The following is a 13,612-nucleotide window of genomic DNA, read 5'->3' as shown; positions in this document are numbered from 1 at the left end:
ACTGTCAGTTAAAGAGAGATGGTCGCCTGTCTACAGGGATTCAGACACACGGGGAGCATTTCTCATAGAGGCTTTGGGGCAATGAAAGGCTTGGAGGGCCAGCAAGGTCCTTTCTCCAGAATTCCAAAACATTCTAAGTCCTCTGCCCCGAGGCTACTCTAACCACAACTCCAGGGGAGATGCTCCTGGATCAAGGTTCCTGCAAAGCTGGATGTTCTGCTCTCACCACAAGACAGAGCTCCTGCAAAAACCTAAATGCCACTCCCTCTTCCATCCCTTCCCTGCCTACTCTGCCTCTGGTCCTGGTCCTTGGGGAGATAAATAGCTGTGTGGCTTTCCTCAGGTCCTCTATGTATCTGGCATCCAAGCAGAAGGGGATAGACAACAAGGCGTGACCTGGTGTGTGAGGATATTTCGGGATACTAAACCACAGTGTTCCCCCCCAGGACTCCCCACATCCAAGAGGAGGAAGAAAGGGGACCCAGAGCCTGGAGAGGGATTGGGCAGCTCTTCTGCTGGGGCAGGACAGTTTCAGATCTGGTGGGTGGCCACAAAAGTGGTATTGAAGGAAACCACCAAGAAGTGCAGCCCTGTGGCAGATGGAGGAGATAAAAAGGCAGAGTCATTGTAGAATGGCACGTGCGATGATTTCACGGAGGAGGTCCTTGTGCAGTCCTGAGAACAAAGTAAAGGGGAAAGTTTATTTTATTTTTTTAAAGATTTTATTTATTTATTTATTCATGAGACACACACAGAGAGAGAGATAGAGAGGCAGAGACACAGGCTCCATGCAGGGAGCCCTACATGGGACTCAACCCCGGCTCTCCAGGATCACACCCTGGGCCAAAGGCGGTGCTAAACCACTGAGCCACCCCGGCTGCCCAAGGGGAAAGTTTAAAACAGGTGCCACAGTACAGAATGAGGGCCCGGAGGGCTACGGTGGGAAGGACTTTGGACTTGGTAGAGCAGCCCAGAGAGCCCCCTTCAGCACCTACATCTCTGAACAGCACCAAGCCCAGGGTAGATGCTCAAAGAAAAATATTGATAATGTCTTGCTCTGTAAGTCTTAGGATCCCTGTAATCATGAACAAATACTTTGAACTCGGCACAATATCATGGCATTTTTGCAAATACAATACATATCTGTGTGCTTTTCTATATTTTCTCAAATCCCCTTTACTAAGTGTAATCTGGTAGCCAGCTATCCGGTATTGAGAGCCTTCTGTTTGTCTCTCTCTGTTACAAACACCATCCTTCCTCCTTATCTTGTCTAATCCTCACAATAAACTTACAAGTCAGGCACAGCTGTTGTCTCCCTGCTGCAGATGAGGAAGCTCAGGCTCAGAGGGGCCAGGTGCACTAAGTCAACACAGCTGGCTGGGAGAGGGTACAGCTGAGGCTGCTCCCCTCGTCCCCATGCTGGGTAGCTCAGGAGTGGTGTTTGTTGCTATGCAAAGCTACCAATTTTATTTTCAAGAAAATCTGTTGCAAAAAGCAGGTTATATTTATGACAACTATATCTAGTAAAAGGCAAACAGAATGAAAGATGAGTTTAAATTGTTCACAACCCAATGTCAGGCATGTGTTGACAAGTAGACACTGATTCAGTAGAAGCTGTACTTCCCCAGCCGGTACTCAGAACAAGCTGCTTTAGCAAAAGGAGCAAGTGGTGTTTCAGTTACAGCCTCAGACACCTTGCTTTTAATTTGGAAACTTGTGTGGAACCAGAAGTGGCAATCATAGGCAGGCCCCCCACTGCCCACTCACAGAGATTCTCTTTCCAGAGGAAAGGAGGGTGGAAGAGCTCTCTCTCCCAGCAGCATGTTCGTTAGTTTCGTAGCTTCCTAATTCCAGACTTTGTGTTCTTCCTAAGGAACCAGGTATATAATTCCTCCAGATGAATGTTTCCTGGTCCAGGAACAATACTGGCATTGTATATGCCGGGACATATACAGCTGGGATTACAGCCATTGGAAATATGGGCGATGCACTGCAAAAAAGGAAAACACAAAATACTAAAATGGTAAGTAGAGTAGATATGGATGATTCAGTTTCTCTAGTTTCTAAAGATAATGAGTTTAAATTACCTTTCCATTAAAACACTTCTAAGGAAGCAAATTTTCCTTTTTTCAGTAATGATAAAAAATAGCCTGTCTTGCTCATTTCGAAACCATCAGCCATCAACAGTGCCATCTGAAAGAGTGGTCAGGAGGCTGTTTTTTCTTTTCTTTGAAATCCTCTCAGATATAAATTGAGACAAAGGACCAAGGTGTCCAGAGCCCAGGGGTAGGCAGCCTTTCATGTCCTTTCTTACAAGGAAGAGGGTGCACAGGAAATGGTTAGCATGCTTTGAAATACCTGTGAGCTCAAACCTGCAGTTTGGTTTTAAAACTATTTTCCAAATGTAATTCTTATTCAAGGTTAAAAATTCAAATGGTAAGGAGGGTATAAGATGAAAAACAGAAGATGCCCTCTTCCCGCTAAGCCCCAAGCTCCTTTGTCCCAAACATAACCAGTTACTACTTTCCCAGTGCGTTTGTACAAATCCAAACACATTATACACAGAATAAGCTCTTGTTTTTTATTTTTATTATTATTTTTAATTAATTTATTTATTTGAGGGAGAGAGGGCAGGAGAGTACACAAGCAAAGAGAGGAAGGGCAGAGGGAAAGCCGATTCCCTGCTGAGCAGAGCTCCATCCCAGGATCCCTGCTGGGATCATGATCTGAGCTGAAGGCTGATGCTTAACTGACTGAGCCACTCAGGCACCCCTATTAAAGAAATTTAATCAACAATGATTAAAATCCCAAAACGGAAAGTACCAAGTCCAGATGATTTTACTGATAAATTCTACCAAAGATTTAGGGAAGAAATGATATCAATTCTCTACACTCCCTTTGGAAATGGAAGCAGGAAAAAAAAAAGGAAATGGAAGCAGAGAAGATACTTCTAAATCTATTCCCTGTGGGATGCCTGGGGAGCTTAGCGGTTGGGCGCCTGCCTTCAGCTCGGGTCCTGATCCTGGGATCCAGGATTGAGTCACACATCGGGCTCCCTGCATGGATCCCACTTCTCCCTCTGTCTGTGTCTCTGCCTCTTTCTCTCTCAGTCTGTGTCTCTCATGAATAAATAAGAAAATCTTTAAAAAATCTATTCCCTGAGATCAATATCACTTTAAAACTAAAACCAGCTAAAGATATTATAAGAAGGAAAAACTGCTGACCAATCTAGATGCAGAAATACCAAAATATTAGCAAATCTAATCCAACAATGTCTAAAAAGAATTATACACCATGGAATGATTATACAAGTGAGATTTATTCCAAGTACGAAAGGCTGGTTCAATATTTGAAAGTCAATTAAGGTAATAAATTACATTTCAATAAGCAAAAGAGGAAAAATTATATGATCATACCAATAGATGCAAAAAAAAAGCATTTGATGAAATCCAACATCCATTCGTGACAACAATTTTCATCAAAAACCAGGAATAAAGAATAACTCCTTCCACTTAATAAAAACATCCTTAATAAAAACAACAATAAAAACTTACAGCTAACATCATTACCTAGTAGTGAGAAGCTCGACACTTTCACCCTAAGATGGGGAGCTGGGCAAGGCTGTCCACTCTCACCATTGCTCAACATCGCGCTAGAAATCCTAACTCTTGCAAAGAGACAAGGGGAGACATGTGGGAATTCTGTACTTTCTGCACAACTTTTCCTGTAAACCTAGAAAATTAAATCCTAAAAAAAAATATATATATAAATTGTAAATAGCATCTCATGTTTAATTTTTCTTCAATTAAAAGTAAGTTTGGGGGCAGCCCCGGTGGCGCAGTGGTTTAGCGCCGCCTGCAGCCCAGGGCGTGATCCTGGAGACCCTAGATCGAGTCCCACGTAGGGCTCTCTGCATGGAGCCTGCTTCTCCCTCTGCCTGTGTCTCTGCCTCTCTCTCTCTCTCTCTGTGTCTCTATGAACAAATACATTTAAAAAAATCTTAAAAAAAAAAAGCAAGTTTGGGGCAGCCCGGGTGGTTCAGTGGTTTAGTGCTGCCTTCAGCCCAGGGTGTGATCCTGGAGACCCGGGATCAAGTCCCACGCCAGGCTCCCTGCATGGAGCCTGCTTCTCCCTCTGCCTGTGTCTCTGCCCCTCTCTCTGTGTCTATCATGAATAAATAAAATCTTTAAAAAGAAAAAAGTAAGTTTGAGGGGCACCTGGGTGGCCCAGTCAGTTAAGCATCTGACTTCAGCTCAGGTCATGATCTTGGGGTCCTGTGATTGAGCCCCGTGAGTGGGGAGTCTGCTTGTCCCTCTCCCTCTGCCTTTCCGCTTCTCTGGTACTCTCTATCTCTCAAATACATAAATAAAATCTTTAATTAATTAATTAATTAATTAATTAATTAATGTAAGTTTGAGGGGCATCTGAGTGGCTCAGTTGGTTAAGTGTCTGACTATCCATTTTGGCTCAGGTCATGATATCAGGGTCATGAGGTCAAGTCCCAAGTTGGGCTGTGCACCAAGTATGATAGAGCCTGCTTAGGATTCTCTTTCTCCCTCTGTCCCTCCCTTTCCTTCTCTTAAAAAAAAAAAAAGTTTGAGGAAATTAAAAGACTTGGGAACATGGTTAATATAATAACTTTATGTGCTGACACAGGGTAACTGCACTTCTAGTGGTGAGCTAATGTACCTAATTGTCCATAGTTATTGGACTGTGTTGTAGTTGTTGGACAAACTTAAAACTAGCATAACATTGCATGTCAGCAATATCTGACTTAAGAAAAGTAAGTTTGAGTATCTTTCTTGTTTATTGGCTATACTAGTTTTGCAGAATCCTTTGTATATTATTTTTTTTAATATTTTTAAAATTTCTATTTATTTATGATAGTTACAGAGAGAGAGAGAGGCAGAGACACAGGCAGAGGGAGAAGCAGGCTCCATGCACTGGGAGCCCGACGTGGGATTCGATCCCGGGTCTCCAGGATCGCGCCCTGGGCCAAAGGCAGGCGCCAAACCGCTGCGCCACCCAGGGATCCCTCCTTTGTATATTAAAGAAATTTGGGATGCCTGTGTCGCTAAACGGTTGAGCATCTGCCTTTGGATCAGGTAGTGATCCCGGGGTCCTGGGATCGAGTCTCACATCAGGCTCCCTGTGGGGAGCCTGCTTCTTCCTCTCTCTCTCTCTCTCTCTCTCTCTCTCTATATATATATATATATATATATGTGTGTGTGTGTGTGTATGTGTTAGATCATAAAAATAAATATATATTAAATATATATATATTTATATATATATTTATATATATATATATTTATGTTAGATCATTGAGCCATCTGAATTTTTCCCCAGATGGATAACCAATGGTCCCAATACTATTTCTTCAATAATTCATGATTCAATCACTAGTTTGAAATGGTACCTATATCATAAATAAGTTCCATATAAATTTAAACCTATTTGGGGGGAGTATATTCTTTTCTACTGAACTGCTTTTACCTATTTCAGTACCAGCATCAGACCAGTTAAAGTAACATGACTTTTACTGTTTAATACATGTAATGTTTCATATTTCTTTCTTGGTTCTCAAGAAAACTTCCTAGATATTCTGTTTTGTTTTGTTTTTCAGGTGAACTTCAAAATGATTTCACAATTGCAAATTGAATGTCCCCTGAGTAAACTGGTTTGAAGTCAGGTCTTCAAAGAGGCTGAGACCTTGCCCACTTGAGGGCTAGAGGCAAAGTGTGACTTCAGAAAGGGAGTCTGGAAAGCTGGACCAGAGTCTTCCTGGAGCAAGTAAGTGGCCAGCAGAGAGCAGGACCCACTGCCAGGAAGAGCCTCCCAGGCCAGAGCTAGAGCAAGGAGTGGCCAGGCCCCAGGAAGCCCTGCTGAGGGCAGATCAAAGGCAGGCAAGATGCAACCGAGCTTCACAGTTGAGTGACAAAAGCCAGAGGGAAGCTCGGCCTCCAGGGCTGATGGTGTCAGGTAGGTGACAGGAAGGCCTGCACTGGCCTTCTAACAGGCTGCCTCCCCAACGCCCAGCTTTGGTCTGACACAGAGACAAATCTATGATGAGCAAATAAATAAATGCATGATGGCTAAATGCAGGAGGACAAAGGAGGAGCAGGGGCAGGGGCAAGGAGAGACTACCAAGGCAGTAAATTAAGCCCATGAGTACATGTCTCAGAGAAGGGAATCAAGGGGAAAGAAATTGGGGCGCCTGTTGAGGCAACTGTGAACCTCTCTGCCCTGAGAATCACAGCAACATACTTACAAGGAGCAGAAACGTGAGCAGAGACGTGGCTGATAAGAATCACTACCCTCTCCTGCCTTTCTTTGGATCCACCCCAGCCTTCCACCCCGCTTTGTCACCTTACCCAGAGCAGGTCCCAGGAGAGGTCTGTGGAGCAGATGGGAGTCTGGCTTTGGACACATCTTCCCAAAGGAGTGTGTTCCATGAGGCGTCTGACTCCTGGTGAAATCCCAGCCGGTGCCACCATGGCACAGAGCAGGGAGGGAGAGCTGGGCTGTGAGGTGACATGGGCCTGGACTTTTCCCAGGCCTGCCAGCCACTAGCTGTGCTGCTTCAGCTAAGGAAAGGCCCTGCTGACTAACTTGCCACAGGAACTAAGTGACACAGCATATAGAAAGAGCCTGACATATAGGAGGTGCTCAAGCGATGCTCAGCAGTGCCCACCCCAGATTTCCACTGGCCTTTCTGGCTATACATGGGGACTGTTAGGAGTTACATAGGTGTCTGCAGCTACCACTGCTTAGAAATGTGTTCTAAATCTCAATAAAGCTAGGGGGAAAAAAGAAAAATGTTTTGAGTTCCAAACTGTTGGTCTATCCAGAACCTTTGGAACCCCCTACTTCCTTTTGTCTGCCCCAAACCAGTCCTGAGTCCCTGACCAGCACCCGGAGCAGCCCAGTTGGTGCCATCCAGTGAGGCCATTCAAGAGCAAGGAAACAAAATCAAGCAGGTCGTGAGTGCCAAACATTGGATAGGTTTTTTTTAAAGAGCAGGAGCCACAAGGTGCTGGCTAAGGGGACGTGTGAGTGACATTTCCCACACTTACAGGCCAGGAAGTCGGCCTGCGGTATGAGTATTACCATGTGCCTAGCACCATGCTGAGCCTTTATATGGTTACTCCTGGCTCCTCATAACAGCCTGTGTGTGCATGGGGGAGAAGTGGTGGTAATGAGTGCCCTCAGGGAAGGGGAAGTGTATAGAAGGGCCAGAAGTGTCTAGAAGGTGCCAGACCCAGGCCTGGAAGGAGACCCTCAATTTTGTCTCTCAAGACGTTATAGACGGGCTCACACAGAAACATGGGAATGACCTTCCTGGGCCCAGCTGGATGCTCCAGGGCCATGACCACAGTCCCACATCTTGGAGGCCTTAAGAGCCAGGGCTACTGGGGAGGAGCCTGAAGAAGTCAGTTTGGCCAGGAGCCTTTTAGATCCCAAAGGGGGCAGGTGGGTCAAGGGGCACCCAGCTATTACCCTGCTGCTGGCCATACACAAGCCACAGCCCCTGTGTTGTCCCTGGGCCTGGGGAACTTCGGTGGCCAGGACACCGGAAAACCCTGGCCACTGGCCACAGGCTCTGACACTGGCCACCAGGCAAGAGGCGTTCCACTGTGTGGATCTGGAGGATGACCAACACTTGAGGGAAATTTCCTATTAGCTTTTCAAACTCTCTAGCTCCCAGTCAGCCCAGCTTGGAGAAGGCAGGGATTTGCTTCTGATCCCAGGGTGAAGGCCTGGCAGGAGGCCAGCTGGGGAGGCCAGTCCCCAAAGGCCAGGGTCAGGGGGCCACTCCTGACTCAACTCCCCGTTTCTGCCCTGCCACAACTCTCTCTCTCACGCCCTTCTCTCCCCTGCAGGTCAGACCACAGACTTCCAGCAGGTCCCTGAGGAGGTTCTATGGACAAATGTGTGAAGAACCTGAAGAGGCGGGCCTTGGCTCCTTGGAGCAACATCTGCCCCTTCTCTGCCGGCTCCCCTGCGGCTTCTTCAGTCCCAAGGGCCTTCTGCTTTCCAGAACCCTGTGAGCCGGGCCGCTGGGGGGCGCCCCCCCCCTCAGGAGTTGCACCCTGCCCCCGACCGGTAAGGGGTGCTGGGGGGCCAGCGCCGGGTCTCTCCCACCCCAGGCCGGGCGCACAGGGGGCCGCGAGGGGGCGCCCGACACCCACGGGCCTCTCGGCGGCTCCCGGCGGCTGGAAGCTGCGAGAAAGTCCCGGGGGTGCAAAGAAAGGAAGAGAGCAGCGGAGGGCAGGTGGACGGTGGAACCGGGCGGGGGTGGGGGCGGAAAGGGGCTGAAAAGAGCAACGTGGGGACGAGAAGAAAGCCCGCGGGGGAGGGAGACTCGGGAGGGCCCGGGGTGCGGGCCGAGCCCGGCGGCCAGGGCGGCTGCTGCGATGTGGGGGGCGCCCCCCACCCCGTCGCCTAGACCCGCCCGCGGAGGGGGTCCGGGCCAGCGGGCGCCGTGACGTCAGCCGCGGGCACCCCCCGCATTTCGGTCCCGCGGCTCCTGGCAACCGAGGACGCCGCGGCCGGGCTGCCCTGCGCGGGGGCTCCGGGCGACACCCCCAAGCCCCGGAGCGCCCCCCGTCGCCTCCTGCACCCAGCCGCACCCCGGATGCGCCCCCGCCCCCGCAGCCCCGACCCCCCGCGGGCCCGCGCGCTCCCGCAGCCCGCGCCAGGAAGGCCGGGCTCCCCGGGGGGGCCCCCCCAGGCCCTGAACGTGACTCAGCGCTTTCCGCCGCCTTCTCGGCCGCCCGCGGGCTCCTGAGAGCCGAGTCCCCAGCCGAGAGATGGGCGGGGGCCCAGGAGGAGCCCCACTCGCGCCCCCCGCAGGCAGGGGCTGGCGTCCGGGAGGCAGGTGCGGGCCCTGGTGCACTAAGCCGGGGCGCTGGCCGCGACCTCCCTTAGGCTCCTCAGTGCGCCTTACCTGCAGGTACCGCACACCTTTCCGTCTTCAGCAGGGGGGGGAGGGCTGGGCTGGAGGCGAGGCCTGGGGGTCCTGAGCCGCCTTCTCCTGGCTCCCCACTGTCTTCCCAGCTCAGAGTCCTAGCTGCTGGATCTAGCTCTGCTGCTGATAAGTCACTGGGAAAATTGGGGTGCGCCCTGCTCGCCCCCCCATCGTTTCTGCTACACTCTGTTGAGCACACACCATGTGCCGACCGGACCCTGGCAGGTGCCGTGGAGAACGTGGCACTGCCTCTGCGCTCCTGGAGCTCCCCACCCAGCAGGAGAGGCACACACATCACCAACGTGATAAAATAAAGAGGCACTGGGGTCGCAGTGAATGGAGAGGTGACAAATGTCCAATTGGGTCCCCTAGCTAACGGAACCTAAGAGAATCTGTGCTGACATCCTCAGACCTATTCCACTTTGTGTGCCTCAGTTTCCTCACCTGTAGATGACACTAGGAGGCTCCTAAAGTGTCCTGCAGACTAAAAGCCCCTGCCTCCATGACTGAGGGCCATTCCAGCTGCCCCCAGCCTCCCACAGAGAGGGCAAACAGACCAGCTTGACCCTCCACCCCTGGCCCCCCACCCCAGGAGTCTGGGCCTGCAGATCCCTCAGACCACACCTGAAGCCTAGGTTTGCCAGAGGCCCAGCCAGCGGGCGTGGTGGCCTCCCAGAGCTCAGGACCCAGCCCAAGACCTTCCCCAACAAATCTGAACTCCAGGCAGCAGCCAGGAGCATCCCGGTGGCAGTCTATGCTGGGAGCAGGGGAGAGACATGAGTGTGACGTAGGAAGTGGACAGAACTCCTAACACTTGTCCTGACTTTGAGTCATGTGTCAGGTTGCTGAGGTGAAGCAGGGAAAGGGATTGTGTTGGAGGTTATCCCCCAAACTGAGTTCTCCATCCACCAGATAAAAAGGCTCGGTTTGGGGCCCATGGGTGGCTCAGTGGTTGAGCATCTGCCTTTGGCTCAGGGTGTGATCCCGGGGTCCTGGGATTTAGTCCCACATCGGGCTCCCCGCGGGGGTCCTGCTTCTCCCTCTGCCTGTGTCTCTGCCTTTCTGTGTCTCTCATGAATAAATAAATAAGATTTTAAAAATAAATAAAGAAAAGGGCTCAGGATGAAGGGTGGACTGGAAGAGGCGGGCTTCCCGGAGCTCTGGCCAGCTGGAGTCACAGTGTCAGGGGACACTCGGTCCTGATGGGCCCCAGGCTGCCCTTCCATTAAGGGTGTGGCACTGCTGGTGCTGTCACTGGTCTGGGTACCAGCCTGGGGGCCCCCCCGCATGTGCAACCAGCTGCCTTCTCAAGCAGAGGGCGGCAGAGAGGATTGGGGTGAGTTCTCCCAGGATGGTGTTCTGCCAGCGAGGGGACCCCAGTGGGGGACTCAGCCCCTGGGACCCTGAATCTGAGTCATGTAGGGAGTTACCCACACGAAGGGGGAGAGTGGGGGGTGTTCATTCAGGGCAGAGGGCAGAGGTAGGAGATGGAGGGTGGAGATGGTGACTCTGAGTCACGTCGGTGAGACTGGTCCCAGGAGGAGGGGCAGATGGGAAGATGAGTGGGAGCAGGGGCAGACCTTGGTCCTGCTCTGAGGGCCTGTACGTGAGGGAAGTCAGTGCTCTCAACATGGAGACACGTGACATAGCCAGAAGTGCTCTTGAGAAGAGTCACACTGGCCAATCCCCCTCCCGTGGACTGAGCAAGCCAGGCGGCTTCCCACCTCCTCTCCTTCTGCATGTACCTCCTTTCCTGTCTGGTTTCTGCCACATACCCAGGTATACTCTTTTTTATTTTTATTTTTTAAGATTTTATTTATTTATTTGGGGGGGGGGGAGATGAGGAGCAGAGGGAGAGGGCGAGAATCTCAGGCAGATCTCCTGATGAGTATGGAGCCTGATGCAAGGCTTGATCCTGCGCCCTGAGATCACAGCCCCAGCAGGATACAAGAGTCAGACATTAACCAACTGAGCCACCCAGGTGCCCCTATCCAGGCCTACTCTTTTTATTTTCTTCTTAAGATTTTATTTATTTATTTGTAAGAGAAAAATCATGAGCAGAGTGGAGAGGCAGAGGGAGAGGGAGAAGCAGATTTTCCAGTGAGTAGGGACCCAGACAAAGGGCTCTATTCTAGTGTCCCAGGATCATGACCTGAGCTGAAGGCAGATGCTTTACTGACTGAGCCCCCAGGTGTGCCTACCAAGGCCCACTCTTATGAATCAATTCACAGGGGCTCCTGGGTGGCAGGGAGTCTGCTTCTCCCTCTGCCTGTGTCTCTGCTTCTCTCTGTTTCTCTCATGAATAATTAAATAAATAAAATCTTTAAAAAAAAAAGAATAAACTCAGGGTAGGGGCACCTGGGTGGCACAGTTGGTTGAGCAGCCAACTCTTGGTTTTGGCTCAGCTCGTGATCTCAGGGTCATGAGATCAAGCCCAAGCTCAGCATGGAGTCTTCTTAAGGTTCCCTCTCCCTCTCCTCCATCTCCTTCTGCCCCTGCTCCCTTCACGTGCTCTCTCTCTCTCTCTCTCTAAAGTAAATAATCTTTAAAAAGGAGGGAGAAAGAATCAACTCAGGAAAGACCAGTCAAGCATGGCAGGTGGATCACATGTGTTTGTCATCTCTTCCTGAGGCCCATCCAGGTGAAAGGAGATTTTAAAGAAAAGCTATACACAAAAGCCTTGTCCAAGAGCGTTCACAGAAGCTGTAATCACAGTGGCCCCACACTGGAAACAGCTCAGGAGGGGCCTGGATAAACAACCCCCGGAGCCATCCGATGGAATACCGCTCTGCCATAAAAAGGAACAAACCACCGATGCTCGCAGCAGCATACATTTCAAAAATGACACACTGGGTGAAAGAAGCCAAACACAAAGTACAAACTGATGCCATTTGTACGAAATTCTGGAATAGGAAAAATTGACATAAGGTGATAGAAATCAAATTAGTGGTGGTTGCGTGGGCCACAGGGGTCGGCTCAGAGAAGGGCATGAGGCAATTTCCCAGAAAGAAAACAGAAAGATGAAGTGAGAGAAAGTAGCAGAAAAAGGACAATACAATGTATTGTTTATGCTCTGAAAATAGTCACCTCAGAAAAAACAAAGGAGGGGGATCCCTGGGTGGCTCAGCGGTTTAGCACCTGCCTTTGGCCCAGGGCGTGATCCAGGAGTCCCGGGATCGAGTCCCACGTCGGGCTCCCTGCATGGAGCCTGCTTCTCTCCCTCCTCCTGTGTCTCTGCCTCTCTCTATATAAATATCGTGAATAAATAAATTTTTTAAAAATCTAAATGAAAAAAAGAAAAAGAAAAAAAAGAAAAAACAAAGGGAAAGAAAGGATCACACAAAGACCAAGACATCATCTTAGATTAAAAGGTCTCATCGTGGGATCCCTGGGTGGCGCAGCGGTTTGGCGCCTGCCTTTGGCCCGGGGCGCGATCCTGGAGACCCGGGATCGAGTCCCACGTCGGGCTCCCGGTGCATGTATCTCTGACTCATTCTCTCTCTCTGTGACTATCACAAATAAATAAAAAATTTTTAAAAAAAAAGGTCTCATCGTGGGGTGTTGGGGTGGCTCAGTTGGTTAAGCGTCTGCCTTCTGCTCAGGTCATGATCTTGGGGTCCTGGGATCGAGTTCCGCACTGGGGTCCCTGCTCCGCAGGTGGCCTGCTTCTCCCTCTTGCTCTGCCTACTTGTGCGAGCTCTATGTTAAATAAATAAATAAATAAATAAAATCTTTTTTTAAAAAACAGGTATTTGCAGAGAATAGTATTGGTAAGGATTTGTAAGACTTTCTAAAACATTTGTGAAGAATTAGCCCTAAGTACACAGAAAAGTAGGTAAATGATCAGAATAGGGCATGTGTGACGTCCCACGTCCTACACGAAAAGGACGATTCACGGGTCACTCTCAGCTCTGTGGTGAGCAGTACGCGGGACACTGTAGCATCGGATCCCTGGATGCTCAGCGGAAAACCCCAAACCCAGGAGGAGGAGGAGACAAGTACATCTTCATCTAGGGCAGAAAGCCAGGGCGTGATGTCCACATACACTGAAAATCCAGGGCTGGTAGTGTTACCTGGAAATGCGGCAAGGAATATCTGAACAGCTGGAAAATTGAAGGTGGTCATGGTTACTTCTGAGGATGTGCTTGAAGGACAGGAGAATTTTTGTTGTTTTTACATAATAAGTCTTATTTATTTATTTATTTATTTATTTATTTATTTACTTTCAGTTTTATTGAGACATAATGGACATATCTAAATCAGGAGAATTTTTGTTGTTTTTACATAATAAGATTTATTTATTTATTTGTTTGTTTGTTTTGTTTATTTGTTTACTTTGTTTGAGATATAATGGACATATCCAAATCTTTTTATTTTTATTTATTTATTTATTTTTATCCAAATTTTTTAAAATACTTTTTTCTTTAAAAAAGATTTTATTTATTTATTCACGAGAGACAGAGAGAGGGAGGCAGAGACACAGCCAGAAGGAGAAGCAGGCTCCCTGCAAGAAGCCTGATGCAGGACCTGATCCCTGAATCCCGGGATCACGCCCTGAACTGAAGGGAGATGCTCAACCACTGAGCCACCCAGGTGCCCCTTTAAAAATACTTTTTAAGGGCAGCCCTGGTGGCTCAGCCG

At 49.4% G+C, this 13,612-nt stretch overlaps 1 long non-coding RNA gene across 1 annotated transcript; it reads left to right on the top strand.

Annotated features, from left to right (window-relative positions):
• The first annotated feature begins 1,464 nt into the window (after window positions 1–1,464).
• Window positions 1,465–8,221, top strand: LOC112672826 (uncharacterized). Its single transcript, XR_003144535.3, has 3 exons — window positions 1,465–2,023; window positions 5,627–5,793; window positions 7,884–8,221. It is a non-coding gene; the product is annotated as an uncharacterized LOC112672826 (long non-coding RNA).
• Window positions 8,222–13,612: the final 5,391 nt, after the last annotated feature.

Source organism: Canis lupus, chromosome 9 (genome assembly GCF_003254725.2).
Source record: "Canis lupus dingo isolate Sandy chromosome 9, ASM325472v2, whole genome shotgun sequence".
NCBI lineage: Eukaryota > Metazoa > Chordata > Mammalia > Carnivora > Canidae > Canis > Canis lupus.
Note: the sequence above shows the minus strand (reverse complement) of the source record. Positions and strands in the feature narration are given on the sequence as shown.